The sequence below is a fragment of the Felis catus genome, chromosome C2, assembly GCF_018350175.1.
Source record: "Felis catus isolate Fca126 chromosome C2, F.catus_Fca126_mat1.0, whole genome shotgun sequence".
NCBI classification, from domain to species: domain Eukaryota; kingdom Metazoa; phylum Chordata; class Mammalia; order Carnivora; family Felidae; genus Felis; species Felis catus.
In genome coordinates, this window is record NC_058376.1 from 144,173,468 (window position 1) to 144,189,914 (window position 16,447).

The window sequence follows — 16,447 nt, forward strand, 5'->3', positions numbered from 1 at the left end:
GCCTACACAGTACGTCCCATCCTAGACACAAACTACATAGTGAGTTGGATGGATTCTCCCATAGCCTTTGAGATATATTATGAGGTCTTACCCGTTATCATCTCTCCTGAGTCATATCTGAATTTTATTTTGTGCATTTTGGCTGGTACTGGTGGTAGAGGATATACCATAATATAGATTGTCTCTATTACTATATTTATTACTAGACGCAACCAGTCTTCTTTTTTCCCTTTTACCTCTCTTTGCTCATAGAATGTACTATATGTAGTCATATACTTTGAATTAATATATTAGAAATCACAAATCTGTTTTGTACTTTTTAAGTTGTTCAGTACAGGCTTGTACTAGGATAGTTAATAAATTTAGTATTTTACAAAATTCAAAAAAGAGTATACACAGAAAAGTAACCTTGAGGCTTTCCTGCTTTCCTAAAGTTCTTCTACTAAGTATATTCCCTCCTTACAATATGCATTCTGAGTCAGTCCATATGTCTATATTTTGAAAATATTTCTTCCTTGTCTCTTTTTTGCCTTTCAACTTTTTTATGGTGTTATTTTATTTTTTTGAGTTTTAGTTCCACAGAAGATTTAATCTCAGTGTGTTCAAGTATATTAGTCTTTTATGACTTTTATGTCATACATGCAAACACATTGGTACTTCTACATTATATATGTTATTTTACACTTTTTTACATTAGTGTTTAGTCATTCTGGAATTAATTTTTATAAATGGTGCTAGGTTGAGATTTAACTTTAGTTGTAAAAATTACGAATGAATGTTGAATTTCTCACATGTAAATACACGATTATTATATGGTTTTCCTTCTGTAATCTCTAATGTGATGTGTCATTGCAAACTATTGCAAGTGGCCAAACAGCATACATATCAAACCTGCTGGGGCAGTATTTGCAAGGGAAAGCTTAGAGGTATAGGTGTCAGTACCTCAGTGGTGAGTCACCATTGCCTTATTCCACTCTGAAATAGAGCACAGCAGCAGTCTATTTGGGCCATGTGACAAATTCCATTGGACAGACCTTGACCACTGAACTATGAAACTTTCAGTGAGTAATTGGAGAAACACCAGCTCCTCCCTTGGCATGATCAAGGACCAGAATACAGTAGTAATATGATGTGGTACAACTTTGATTTCAGCACTGTCCTGACAGCATGGCATTCAGGGTTGATGAGAAGTCCCAGCCCAGCTGAAATCTAATAAGACCTTTGGTTATAGACACAAGATGCTTCAAGTTAGCAAGATTTGCCATGCTAGTAGGCCATATCAGTATACATGATTAATTGGGTTAACATCAGCCCCTTCCCTGACATGAGAAATGGTTGGAGGTGGCAGCGGGGTCGAAACATTATGGTCAACCATTATTGATTACATCAGGCTCTGGCCATAGCCTGTTTCTGTGGAGCTTTGTCAGATGCCACATTTTTGGCAGGCCATCTTGCAGAGGACCAGTCTTATAACTAATTAACTTTTACTTTTCATTGCCTATTTGGCCAAGATCACTTTTTTCCCTTAATATTCTAATAGATACACTTTACTTTACAAATCTGATCTGCTTTAGCTCAGATTTTTAAGATCTTTCCTAAATGAAATTGCCATAGTTTTTTTTTTCTTTTCTTATGTTCTCCTTATCTGTCTTTTTAAATTTCCTTTTGAGTTAAAAATATGCAAGTTATCTTCTAGGAGCTTTTAAATTTTTCTAATGCTCTATTTATATTTATAATATAGTTTATTTCTGAATTTTCTCTTTTTATTCTTTTTTTTTTCAATGTTTATTCATTTTTGAGAAAGAAAGAGCATGAGCAGGGGAGGGGCAGAGAGAGAGGGAAACACAGAATCCGAAGTAGGCTCCAGGCTCTGAGTTGTCAGCACAGAGCCCAACGCAGGGCTCGAACCCATGAACCATGAGATCATGACCTGAACTGAAGTTGGATGCTTAACCAACGGAGCCACCCAGGTGCCCCTGAATTTTCTCTTTTTAAGGAACCAGCTTTTGTTTTATGATATCAGCTAAAGTTTGTCCCCCAAATTCATATGTTCAAGCCCTAATTCCCATTGTAGCTGTATTTAAAGATGGGGCCTCTAAGGAAGTCATAAGGATTAGGTGAGTTCCTAAAAATGGGGACCTGATCTAATGGAATTAATATCCATGTAAGAAAAGACACCACAAAGCCCATCCTCTCTCTCTCTCTTTGCACATACACTGAGGAAAGGCTACCCAAGAGAAAAGACATAGTAAGAGGAAGCCATCTACAAACCAAAGACTTCAGGTCTGCAAAACTGTGAGAAATAAATTTGTTCTCTGTTGTTTAAGACTGTTATTTAAGCCACCTTAGTCTATGGTATTTTTTTTTTAGTGGAAGTTTATATTGATCAATTCTATTGGTTCTTTATTATTTGTGTTTTTTTTCTTGCTTGTTTCCTTATACATCATTTTTTTTTAAGTTTGGGTTGCATTCTGTGAAAAACCCTTAGTTCAGTCTTGTAGCTCACTGATTTTTTTTTAACTGTCTTGACAGTCAGCATATTGGTTGATGTTTTTAAATTTCAGTGGTCAAATTTTAAATTTCTATGATATTCTGTTATTTCTTCTTAAGTTTATTCCTTTTGAGAGAGAGAGGGAGGGAGAGTGCACACGCATGTGTGCACAGGGGAGTGGCAGGGAGAGAGAATACCAAGGAGGCTCCACACTGTCAGTGTGGAGCCTGATGTGGGACTCAAACCCACGAACCATGAGATCATGACCTGAGCTGAAATCAAAAGTCAGATGCTCAACTGACTGAGCCAACCAGGCACCCCTCTGTTATTTTTATTAAAAATGCATATCCTTTTATATCTTTGTGATGTTACTAGGTATTTTAAAATACTATCCTTTTTACATTTATTAAGCTTATATTTTATGGGTAATGAGTTCTTCCTTTTGTAGGGCTTGTTTCTGCTCTTTCATTATTGGCTCTTCTTTTTGATTATTGTGATTGGGTGCCTAACTATGTATTTAAGGTGGTTTATGAAGCCTCTGTTTACTTTAGCTTTTCTCCGTATATGGAAAGAGGAGTGAAGGGACAAAACCTCTGGATGGAGTGGTTCAGTAGCTGCTTCTGGGTAGTAACAGTTCTCCATTCTTATTGAGGTTGCTAGCCTCCTTAAGTTCCCATTTTACCTCTTTCCCCCCAGCATCAGCTATTTCTGCTCTACGTGACAACAGACATCTCTGTTGCTTGCTGCCTGGCCCAAAGAAAGATGATGCTGTAATGCTCCACTTAAGTACTCCAGCCAGTCACTCTTGGTTGTCCAGATCCCTCCTGTAGTCATCATCTGACAGTTGTAGGCTTAGCACATCCCTGGACCAACTTCCACCTTTATAGGCATTTTCTTCTGTGCATGTTTTGAGCTGTGGCTTCCTTCTTTCCTTTTTTTTTTTTTTTTTCATGAAAGGATTCCTCATAGTATCTGAAGACTGAAGATAAATCCTGCTTTTCTTTATTATTATATTTTAAGAAATATGGCACAGTATACTCTTCTGTAATTTTTTGCCACTTGGGATCGGATGAAAAGGCTTGGCATATATTCAGTCTTCCTTCTTGAACCAGTGTCCGAGGTAGTGACTACATTCTAAAAATTGCTGTATTTTGATATAATTTCAGACTTACAGAAAAGTTTTATGAAGAAAAAAGAATTTTGGTTTATTTTATATTCAGCTTTTCCATATCAAATATGTCATATATATATGTACATATATATATATTTGGTAGATATATCAAATATATGCTTGAAAATACATATTGGATTATTTAAGTTGTAGTGATATTCCTAAAAATGGTAAAATAAGGAACTCTAAAAAATATGTCCCTCCACTAAACTGACAAATACTGTTAGAATTAGCATCTTTGGAAATCTGGAATCTAATTTTGCAATCTAATAAAAAGTGAACAATACCTAGAAGAGTGCTTAATAAAGAAAGAAGCTACTAAATTTCAATAAGTGAACTATGTGACATTTTTAATTACCCACTGTATTATCAGGGTTCTCTAGGGAAGTAGAACCAACTGGATATATTTATATAGAGAGAAATCATTATTTTAAGGAGCTGGCTCATGTGATGTGGATTCTTGTGAGTCCAAAATCTGATGGGGTAGGCCAGAAAGCTGGAGACTTAGAGAAGAGTTGCATTTCAAGTCCAAAGTCTGCTGGAAAAATTCCTTCTTGCTTAGGGGAAGTTCGTTTTTGTTTTACTAGGGCCTTCAACTGATTAGATGAAGCCCGCACCTGCATTATGGAGAGTAATCAGCTTTATTCGACCATCAGTTTGATGTTAATCTCATCCAAAAAACATCTTCATAGAAACATCCAGAATAATATTTGACCAAACAGCTGGGTACCCTGACCCAGACAAGTTGATACATAAAGCTAATCATCAGACCCACCTGCTGTCCCCCATTCCCCAGCTCACAGATGGCAGTAGGGATGGCAGCTTGCATTCTTGGTGCAGCTTGCTGGTGCCAGAGGGGTTGACCACACACAGCAAAGAATACAGCATACAGCATTTCAAAGAGTAAGTTGCAAACATGATCCCTCTCTATCACTTGATATTTCAGCGTGCATTTCCAAAAACAAATTATTTTTATTATTACATGACCATAATGTAGTTATCAAAGTCAGCAACTTAGCTTTGATGAAATACTATTACTATATGGGTACATTTTAAAAAATTTTTAATGTTGGGGTGCCTGGGTGGCTCAGTCGGTTAAGCGCCCTACTTCGGCTCAGGTCATGATCTCACAGTTCGTGAGTTGGAGCCAGTGGAGCCTGGAGCCTGCTTCAGATTCTGTGTCTCCCTCTCTCTCTCTGCCCCTCCCCTGCTCATGCTCTGTCTCTCAAAAATAAACATTAAAAAACATTAAAATTTTTTTTTAATGTTTATCTTTGAGAGGGATGGAGAGACAGAGCGCAAACAGGGGAGGGGCAGAGAGAGGGGGAGACACAGAATCCAAAGCAGAATCCAGGTTCTGATCTGTTGGCACAGAGCCTGATATGGGGCTCAGACTCACAAATGGCAAGATCATGACCTAAGCCGAAGTCCTATGTTCAACCGACTGAGCCACTATATGGCGCCCAGCTGTATGGGTACATTTTAAAGGCCCTTGGTACATATTGCAAAATCTACCTCCCAAAGTTTCTACCAATTTATACTTTTGTCAGTAGTGTATGACAATTTCCAGTGATTCTTTACCATTTTATTTTTTTATTTTATTAAAAAAAATTTTTTTAATGTATGTATTTCTGAAAGAAAGAGTACGAGTGGGAGAGGGGCAGAGATAGAGGGAGACACAGAATCTGAAGCAGGCTCCAGGCTCTGAGCTGTCAGCACAGAGTCTGACGCAGGGCTTGAACTCATGAACCATGAGATCATGACCTGAGCTGAAGTCAGACGCTTAACCAACTGAGCCATGCAGGTGCCCCTCTTTACCATTTTAAAATTGTAGATTTATGTTGCTGAATTGATAGGCCACCTAGCATTCATTCTAATAGAGCCCCTATTTCTTTTTTCTTCTTCTTTTTTTTTTAAATATAGACCTCATCTCCCTCTTCTGTATTTTGGTTTTTCTTTTTCTTCATGGAATCTTCCTTAGGAAAAAATACAAAACAAAATTCCAACTCTGGGAATGTTGGTGGGGGAACTTCCAAACTTGACCGTTCCTAATACAAAAGCGTTTTATTTGTTACTCTCTTTGTTCTCTATTACATACATTTATTTTTTTAATTCATCTTTACAACCTCTTTATGAAATAATAATTTTGGAGATAAAATTGTGAGAGGTTAAATGATTTTCCCAAAGTTCTATCACCAGTGATTGGTAGATTCTGAACTCCTCTTAGACTTTCTGACTTCAGAGCTGATATCATATTGAGCTGGTTAGGTGGAAAGGACAGTGAAAAACTCTATCAACATTTGCCCAAGGGAATTCATATCTGCTTCATTTAATTGTCTTGAAGGTAGTGATAAAAGCATCTTTCATGAGAGATGATAGAAGGTATCAGACTGAAGACTCTGGATGGGGATCAAAGGTGATGAAGAGTGCTAGATGTTAATGATTGGCAAGACATGTACCTTTTAGCCTAATATGCTTGCCAGGTAAAGGGAGATTATGTATGAACTGAAGACAGAATAAACAGTGAAAACCAGCACAGACAAAGCAAATAAGGTTTAGCAAGTTTTCAGAGCTGATGAGACTTAATAGCACAGATGCGATGAACCGGTGGCTAATGAAATTTGGACTCTGATACATGGCTAAAAAGGACAAAACACAGGAGCTGATAATCCAGCAGGGGGAGTAGAGGATTTTTGAGGAAGAGCAGCCAGAATGGAGAAATCAAGAAACATTAATGCAGAACTTTTTAGAGATCATCTAGCTTTATTTTCCTTACATTACAGATGAGAACGCCGAGGCCCTCTGGAAATTACAGAGCTAGAAAGTTACAAAACCAAGATTAGAAACTACATTTTTACACCAAGTCCTGATCTTTTTCTGTTGTCTCTTGAATATGATGAGATTATAATCCATATATTAAAATTATTCAAATTCTCTTTGGAAATAGGTTCATTATTGCAGTCTTATGATCAGTGGTTACAGTGAGATATTATCTAGAAAATAGAAATGATGAAAATTGAAGTTATGATGCTAAAATGCCTGAAGCCTAAAGACCTTGATACAGATACTGTTACTTTTCTCAAACCCAAAAGAGTTGCATCATCTGGAATAGCCTGTGGTTAAAAATGGAAACACTTCCTATAACAGCAGTGTCGGAGAACAAAAGATAATGACAACTCTTTTTTTTTGTTGTTTGGAAGAACAATCATTATTTTTCTCATTCACATACAAACAATAAAAACAATTTCTATTACAAGCAGTCATTTATCTTCATTCCTATTCTGTATGTATTTTTTCACACTGTCTCATTAAATTCTCATATTGTTCGGAACTCCTTGGATATGTTGTAATTTTACCATCTGGGATTCATCAGTCACAAGATACATATACATTGTAATAAAAATGGATGCTTCACAAGGATTCATATTGGCTATAGTCCATCTTAAAGACCTTTGTTGTGTTGAACAATGGACTGTGTAATATTTCAATTCAGGAACAGATGATCTTATCTTGTAATTTTTTCCAACTCTACAACATTCTAAAGTAACATTCATGGAATACAGAAATCTTTGGAGAATGTATGTCAAATCCATGTGCAGTTTTCTAATTTTCTTTAGCTTATAAATTTTACTTTAATGCCACAAATATCCATAATAGTAATTATACTTCATAAAGTTGTTTAAAACTGTTCAGTAGGGTTTTACAGATTTTAGTGGTCTCTTTTAAGAAATGTAATTTAACTAGTAATGCATTATAATGTATTGTTACAAATAAAATATTACTCACTGATCTCTTTTCCCTCTGTTAGCTAGATGCCCCACAGAAATATAGAAGAAATTGAGCAAAATTAGGGAAATGATATGAAAAATGCCTGCAAGTAAATTATTATTTAGGCATTTGGGGATCAGAAAACAATGTTTCCATCATCAACTGCTGGAGATATAAAAATCATCCACTGCTGGAGATATAAAAATCATCCACTGCTGGAGATATAAAAATAATGTGTCTGTCCTCAGAGAGCTCACAGTCTAATGATGGGAAATATGCAATAACACTGTAATATGAACTAGAATGCTGTAAATATCAGAAGTTAAAAGAACATGAAAGCAAACAGGGAGAAATTGCAGCTGGTTGGGGATATCAGAAAGACTTCTTGAAAGAGCTGGTATTTGAAGTGGATCTTGAAAGTCAGTAATTTACAAGTTAAGATAGAGTAAGGAGGATAACATGAGCAAAAGTATAGAGACAGACGCACTGGGTATGTTTGGAAAATATCAGATAATGTAAGAGTGGATGTAGTTTGAAAGACTTATAGAAGAAAGTAATACTAGCCATCATTTAATGAGCATGTACTGTGAGCTCTGCTTTTTGCTACCTACTCGATATGCATTATTTTATTGAACTTTAAGAACATGCCATGAGGTAGGTACTAGTATTATTCCCACTTTTTAAATGAGAAGATATTAAATGATTTGCCCAAAGTTATACAACTATTAAGTTGATGTTCTTGGATCTTAATCTAGGCCTGACTGGTAATAAACCCAAACTCCTAATCACTAAAATATAAAGTTATATTGTGGAGATTTCAAATATAAAATGGGGATCTTATTTCCAGTAATGTTATCAGTAGAACACCGTGTGTGTGTGTGTGTGTGTGTGTGTGTGTGTGTGTGTATGCAAAAGGACCAATTTTTAAGAGTTTCTAAGATTAACCTATTATCAATGAGTTGAAAGAACAAATTTGGGGAGAGAAAGTAGACTAGCTGGTTAGTAGACTAGCTGAGTGTGCCAATGAACTGAATGGGTTTGTAGGTTAGTAGCATTGAAAAGGTGGGAACACACAGAAACTTAATTTTTTTTAAGTTATAATAAAATGACAGCCATTTTTTTTATTTTAAATTTTTTTTTTAACGTTTATTTATTTTTGAGACAGAGAGAGAGACAGAGCATGAACGGGGGAGGAGCAGAGAGAGAGGGAGACACAGAATCTGAAGCAGGCTCCAGGCTCTGAGCCATCAGCCCAGAGCCCGACGTGGGGCTCGAACTCACGGACCGCGAGATCGTGAGATCGTGATCTGAGCTGAAGTCGGACGCTCAACCGACTGAGCCCCCCAGGCGCCCTATTGACAGCCATTTTTAAAGTTTATTTATTTATTTTGAGAGAGAGAGTGAGTGAGCATACATGCACAGGGGAAGGGCAAAAAGAAGAGAGAGAATCCTAAGTAGGCTCAATGCATGGCAAATAGCCCCACGTGGGGCTTGATCTCAGGAACCATGAGATCGTGACCCAAGCCGAAATCAAGAGTTGGACGCTTAACCGACTGAGCCACCCAGGCACCCCAAAGAATGACAACTATTTAAATAGAGGTGGTGAGGAGGTAGGCAGTTTCAAAGATGACCCTGCGTGAGTGAAATAGCAATAATGGGGAAGAGAAACTTCTGAAGGAAAAGAAAACTCAATTTGGCCCAAGTTACAGGGTGCCTGAGCAGCATCCAGGTGACAGTGTGAAAATTACTTGGAATGTAGGTGTGAAGTTGAGACTTGAGGTGGAGATTTGGCAGCTATTTGCATAGGAAAGAGTGTCATAGCTATTTGAGTGAATTCCCAAAGATGAGAATAGAAAGGTAAGTTTGAAGACAGAACTTTGAGAAAGGCCTACATTTAGGGACTATGAGGGGAAAGAACTAGTAAACGAATCAGTAGTGGTTAGACGAGCCTTTAAGAACAAGCCTTATGACTAGGTGATTAGAAAATCTCTTGTCTCTTTTAAAAGAACATAATAAAAACCAGATGGTCAGTTATTGAAGTAGATGCCTAGGATTTCTGGCAACTAGTTGATACTCTGGCTTTCTGTTGTGTGGCTCTAGAACTTTTCTCTAAGGAACAGACCCATAACTTTAAATTGTCTATCTAGCAGACCCATGGGCATCTTAAACTCAAGATCAAAAAGATTGTATTATTGTTATCCCCCAAAGCTCAAGCTTGCGCCGTATTTATGTTCTCTTTTTTAAAAACTATTTGAATTTTAAACTATTTGGTTATTAAACCTATTCAGTTATTAACTCCACTGTTCATTTGCCCCAAACAGAAATCGCAGATTGATCTGCCACTATCCTCCCTTTCTTATCATTAGGACTTCCACTTCCAAAACCAACATATATTTGATTATTGCTATAGACTGAATATTTGTGTCCCCCCAAAATGTGATGGTGTTAGGAGGTGGAGCCTTTGAGATGTGAGTAAGTCATGAGGGCTCTGCCCTCATAAATGGAATCAATGCCCTTTTAACAGAGACCCTGAGAGATACCTTGTCCTTTTTGCCATATGAGGTTATGCAAAAAAGCAGCCATCTATGAACAAGGAAAAGGGCTTTCACCAGACAGTGAATCTGCCAGCACCTTGATCTTGGACTTCCCAGCCTTCAGAATTATGAGAAATAAATGTATGTTATCTATAAGTCACCTAATCTATGGTACTTTTGTTATAGCAGCCCAGATGGGGTGCTGCTCTAAAAATGTGAAAGTGGGTTTGCAACTAAAATTAGATTAGATTAGATTAGATTAGATGATTAGAGAGGCTGGAAGAATTTTGAGGTTTGTACAAGCAAAAGCCTACCTTACAATGAACAGCCCGTTAAGAATGATTCTGTTGATAACCCAGAAAGAAAAGAGAGATACAAAGAAAATGTTTGGCTGGATATTTGGCTGAAGAAATATCTAAGCAAAGTATTGAAATTGCAGCTTAGCTTTTCTTTATTATAGTAAAATGCAAGAAGAAAGAAAAGACAGACTTGTTCATCAAAAAGGAAGAGGAACTTAAAAGATTTGGAAAATTCTAAGCCTGTCCATATTAAAAAGAGTGGGTGAACTGTTTGGGAGAGAATACAAAGAATGTGGCCAAACAACCATCTGATAAGGAAATGAGCCATCAAAACTGAATTTAGGAGCTATTGTTCAAGACAATGGAAGAAGGCAATTTAGTGATCATCCTGCTCTGCCACCCCCATTACAGAGCCAGAGCATAAAGGTCTGGGAGGCTGAATGATTTCAGAGGGGCTGAGGGCACTTGTGGGACTGTGTTTAGCCTTGCCTCCAGAATTTCCACTCCCTGCATTTGTACCAAGCCCCGTGATTGCCCCAGGTGCATTTCCGGTGAATCTTTGTGGTGGGAGGCCCCAGTAGTTACCCCACCAGAGGGCACAGGCAGCAGATTTTGCTGCATCCATGTGGTGCTGTCCCGTGGCACCATCTCTGCCAGGGCAGAGTGCACAAGCTATGAGATCAAGGCTATTTCCACCTAGATTTCCTGATGCATGACCCAGGCAGAGAATCTCTGCAGAGGCTCCAGTGGAGCTGTGGGGCTGGGGTTGCCCTCATGACCACCTGCAGGCGATTCCAGCCCAGGAAAGGTATGTGACTTTAACCTTTGAGAGCTACTGTGTGGTCTGTTCCAAGCAGTCATAGGGTTGGGGGCTGCCCAGAGGCATGGGGGGAAAGCCATCGATAGCCTTTGGGACCCAGCCCCTATCTGGCAAAACTGTGGGAGTGGGACCCCAGTGGGTCTGGGAAGGAGGACCACAGCTTGGACAAACACAAAGAAGATTCTGCTCCAGCCTTAGGTTTTAGACTTGATCAGGACCTGTCATTACTTTCTTTCTTCTTTCTCCCTTTTGGAATTCGGAATGTCTATCTTATGTTGTCCTATCATTGTATTTTGGAAGCACATAACGTGTTTGATTTCACGGGTTCACAGCTGGGAAGGAATTGGCTCAGGATGAAGCCTGCCTTCAGTCTCACCCATATCTGGTTTAGATGATTTTTAGATGAGACTTTGGACTCAGACTTTGAGTTGATGTTGGAACAAGTTAAGACTTTCAGGGGTTGTTGAGATGAAATAAATGTATTTTTCATTTAAGAGAGACATGAATTTTGGGGGCCAAGGATCAAATGCTACAGATTGAATATTTATCCTAATTCATATTGAACTTAACCCCAATACGATGGAATTAGAGGATAGAGCTTATGGGAGGTGACTAAGTCATGAGGGCAGAGCCTTCATGAATGGGATTAGTACCCTTATAAAAGAGACCCCAGGGAGCTCCTTTGTCACTTCTGCCATGTGAAGTTACATTTAAAAGACAGCCAGGAAGAAGGTTCTCATCAGAAACCAAATCTGCCAGTGCCTTGATTTTAGACTTCAGAACTGTGAGGAAGAGATTTCTGTTGTTTATAAGCCACCCATTCTATGTATTGTGTGACAGCAGCTTAAACAGACTAAAACAACGATCAGTTCCTATTATTCTTCCGGAAAGGTTCTTCTATTCCATCTTACCTTGTACAACATCATACTGTCCTAATGAGGTCCTTGTCATGTTTTCTGTGTACTTTGTAGTAGCTTTCTTACTAGCCAATTGGCCTGCATCTAATTTCTTTGCTTTTTGATCCTACATCAAATACAGCTCTCAGAGCTATATTTCTATAACAAAATGAATGTAAAATAACATTGAAATAGTAAGTGCTATTATTTCATATACTAACAAAGAAGAAAAACTGCCTAATTAAGCTACAACACAATGCTTTCTTAATATGTAGGATTTTTATTTCATAATTAAAAAATTATTTTGGAGATATTTAGACATATTCTTATCACATCTCACTTTTGAATAGACATAAAAAAGAATATAAATGAAATAAATTGATTAAGGAATTCCTAAAACTTCTTTGTATATGGGTACTTTTCCTAAATAACTTTTCATTTTGATGGTGTTTTCACACATCTTCTGTGCCATCAAAAGCATTGGTGAGACAGAATTTAAGAGTGCTTCACTGTTATCTGAGAGGTTTTCTTTCAAATCACAATACAGTGTCTCCAAGTTTGGATTCTGGTGTTACTCTGCTTTTATCTGAATGTGCCAATGAAGGTTTTTGATCAAAAACCAGGACTTGGGGTGCCTGGGTGGCTCAGTCGGTTGAGTGTCCGACTATTCACTTCAGCTCAGGTCATGATCCTGCAGTTTATGATTTTGAGCCCTGCTTTGGGCTCCACACTGCTGACAACTCGGAGCCTGCTTGGGATTCTCTCTCCCTCTCTCTCTCTGCCCCTCCCCTGCTCAGTGTCTCTATCTGCCTCTGTCTCTCTTTCTCAAAATAAATGAACTTAAAAAAAACTAGGACTCATTCTTGAATTAATATTGAATTTATATATATTTAGTGGTGGTATTTGTCTAGTCATGCCATGAGGAAACAACCATGTCTGTACACTTTTAGGTGAGTTTATACTTTAACTTTTATGTACAGACAAGGACATTTCTTCATGACTTTAGGAGGCCGTTAATTGGAAGACACATGGTGATTTTCGAGATAGGAAAATGTGAAAAATGTGTACCGTAGAAATTCTGAAGTAAGTTGTCTGACTTTTGTGATGCTCTTGCTTCCAAACAATGGCTCCTCTCTGCCTCCAGAATAACTTCTATTAACATAACATGGTAAATAAGGCCCTTTACACTCTTGCTCTTAGATGTTTTCTTCAGCCTCACTTGCTGCCACTTTGTTTCCCTTAAGAAGTATCTAGCCATGCCTGGCAGCTCAGTATTTCTGTACATGCTTTGTACTTTTGCACCTTCATGCATTTGCTTGCAGTTCTTAGATATTCTTTCCCCTCTTCTCCATGATGAACTCCTATATCCTCTCAGGCTCAGCCCAAAGGTCAGCTGTTTCATGCATCTTTCATGGAACCCTTCTGTCCCAAAAAGAATCATTTCCTCATTTGTGTTCTCATAGGGTTTTGTTCATTTATTATAACATGTATCACCCATGTTACATTTATCCAGTATTTTATGGAACTTGGGTTTATCTGTGTCTCTGTCTGAACTCAAGAAGAGACATTGTTTTTTGTTCATCTTTTGCTCATAGTCCTGAAATCCATGCCTGACATTTAGTAAAAACTCAATTCATGAGTTTTTGAATTGAACTGAATTGAAATGAGTTCAGTTAATTTGAATTAATGTTTAAAGTCAGTCATTTATTCAACAAATAACTATTGAGTATCAAAAGACTGTAATACATGGTACCGGGAGCTCAGTATAGGGTAATGGGTAGTACTTTTGTTATCTCCAGATGCGGGACCAAAGATTTAGAATGGTTTACTCATTTGTCTAGTAAAAAGTGGTAGAGCTCTCTGACTGAAAATTGAGTGTCTGTGACCATTCATGAGCTATTACCTTGAATGAAAAAACTAATAATGTACAGCCTGAACTTAAGGGTGTATAATTTTGGGTAAGTGTTTCTGTTTTTTATTTTCAAATTTAACTTTCGAATTTTCTTCTGAATTCTGTAGTTCAATGTTAGCTACATTATGATATCAAAAATTAAAAACAAGTCATGTAAAGCAAGTGTTAATGCTTAGTGTAGCTTTGCATTTATCAATATCTTTATAATCTGTAGTGTGAACTACTTAGACATGATTTTATAGGGACACCCCCCCCCCCCGCCAAAGACTTTAGAAGTTTCCAGACTATATTGTTTTTCCCCCTTCATTTGCATCTTCTGTATGTGGTAGTAATTTGAAAACCAGCAAAGTGTTGGAGAAAAGGTAATAGAGATAATGAGAATCTGGTTTGAAAAGAGTAAGTGTTTTGTAATCTGTATTATAAATTCTATTAGCCTGGATAGACTGTGTCAAATCTAAAATACCAAGAGGTTTAAGTTAGATGCAATTGAAAATGAGTATCACTATCATTTGAGTAATAATGACATTTTCTTAGTGTTAATTTATCTTCTCAATATTATCCACTGTGAGACCCAACTTCCTAAGAAAATCTGAAAACTTTATCTACCATTTAAAAGTAATCTTTTAATCCCTTTAACATTTTATAATAGGCTATCATAATGGATTTTCCTAAGCTTTCCATTGAAATGGTACCATAAACTTAGAGTGCTTTCTCCATTATAGCAGTCCAGTAGTTGCAGGATAGACAAAATTCTAGGCAATTGAGTGCTAGATAGCAATCATTTTTCACTTTCTTTCTTATCTCTTACACATTAATTATTTGCATTATTAGCATTCTCTTAAATATGTTGTTTCTTTGTAGAAATATTTTAAAGTGAATCCATTTTCTGAGGAATAACACCTGTTCAGTTAGTTAATTATAACTCGAATGAATTGCAGTATGGTAAAGGTAAATAGTTGAAGAGCACCTCTGTGAAACACTCTCATTTGTGGTACTTTCCACTTTTCCAGCAAGGCTTCACATCGCATTTAGGACATATGACCTGCCTTTATATGATCTGAGTGAGGATTCTAACATCAATTTGATATTAAATATTAATAAGTCCTGGTTTTCTTATTTATTAAATAAAAATAAATAGAAGTTCCTTGAATGAACTTGTAATGGATAATCTCATTATTTCTAGAACTGTACCCAACTCCTTGCCGTCAGCTTATGCGTTACATAATTTCCCAATAGGTGCCTTAGACTTAGAATCTTTCACACCTCTCTTTATATTTGATTTAGGGGTTGGTAGCTTTTCACCCGGTGGCCAACATTATGTTTTCCTACTGTTTTCTTTGCAGCTAACTATGGGGGCTTGTGGAGGATGGATGACTGTGTCCTGAAACACAAAAAGAAAGTCTTGACAGGAATCACTTTAATTTCTTTTGTTTTTGATGACTAGATATATGTTTCACTATTGTCAAAGTCCCAACAAGATAAAGATGTCTGCTATTACTACTGGTGTTTAGTATTTTCCTAGAACTAATGTAAAAGTAAAGAAAACAAAATACAAAGGATGTCAGCATGATGGCAGAATAGTAGATTCCTTACTTTTCTTCCTCCCACAGATTCACTGAATAAACAGCTACACACAAATCAATTCCCTTGGAGAGAAATAAACTAGTTGAGTGACTCCTACACAGTAAGTGACGGAGAAAATACACACATTGAAACGAGTAGGAAAGGTTGAGACACATTCATCCCATAAACTCCTGGCTTAGCAATTTGCAATAAGAAGGGAACCCCAACTGCCAGCTTTTCCCTGGGGAGCAAAGGGTTTGGATCACATGTCTAGCTCCCCAAATTTATTGTTGCTACACAAGGAATTGGCTCCCAAATCACCTAGCTGTGAAAGCCATTGGAGCGCAACATTCATGAGTCCCTCGGGACCATATTAAACAAAGAGGAGGTTTTAAACAGAAGTGTGAGCACTTACCGTGACTATACCAGTGGGCTCAACACAGAGAGAACAGACAAAAAGACAAAGCTACCAGTTTCCCCATTGAAGGGATTTGACTGCACATTTTTATAGCTGCTGTCTGAGGGTCCAATGTCCTCTCCCTCTCCCCCCACCCAAGGTTGAGTTTCTAATCAACCTTCATCTGGAAGTTGACTGGACTTCTCTAGGGGCCTGAAAGGGATTATGGGTACTTCAATACTTTTCTTTCCCCTCACTCCAGTGATGAAAACAAGTGTCCACCTTCTCCCTGGAAAGAGCTTGTCCGCACATCTAGCATCCCACCTGTCATGACTGCCTCTTAAGGACTGGCTCCCAAATCACCTAGCTCAGAGATCCAAAAGGGCTTAGCATTCACAAGTCCTCCTTTATCACCAAAAACAAAGAGGCAATTTTTAATAGATGTGTAAGCACTTCCTACCACCATCCCCCTACCATCAGTACAGAAGAAGCAGACAAAAACACAAGACTCTCAATTTCTCTCTGGAAGGGATTTGGTTACATAATTTCCCAGCTGCTGCCCAGGGGCCAGGATTCTAATTATCCTTCATCAGGGA

At 37.7% G+C, this 16,447-nt stretch overlaps 1 protein-coding gene across 8 annotated transcripts in view; it reads left to right on the forward strand.

Annotated features, from left to right (window-relative positions):
• The window catches only part of ZCWPW2 (zinc finger CW-type and PWWP domain containing 2), a 150,196-nt gene that overhangs the window by 22,909 nt on the left and 110,840 nt on the right, over positions 1-16,447 (forward strand). For 2 of the 8 annotated variants that reach the window (XR_006585594.1, XR_006585593.1), the window contains exon 3: positions 15,502-15,575. The exons of the other annotated variants lie outside the window; for them this stretch is intronic. The gene's annotated coding sequence lies outside the window, so the exon portion shown is untranslated. The remainder of the gene's footprint in view (positions 1-15,501; positions 15,576-16,447) is intronic. 8 annotated transcript variants of the gene reach the window in all.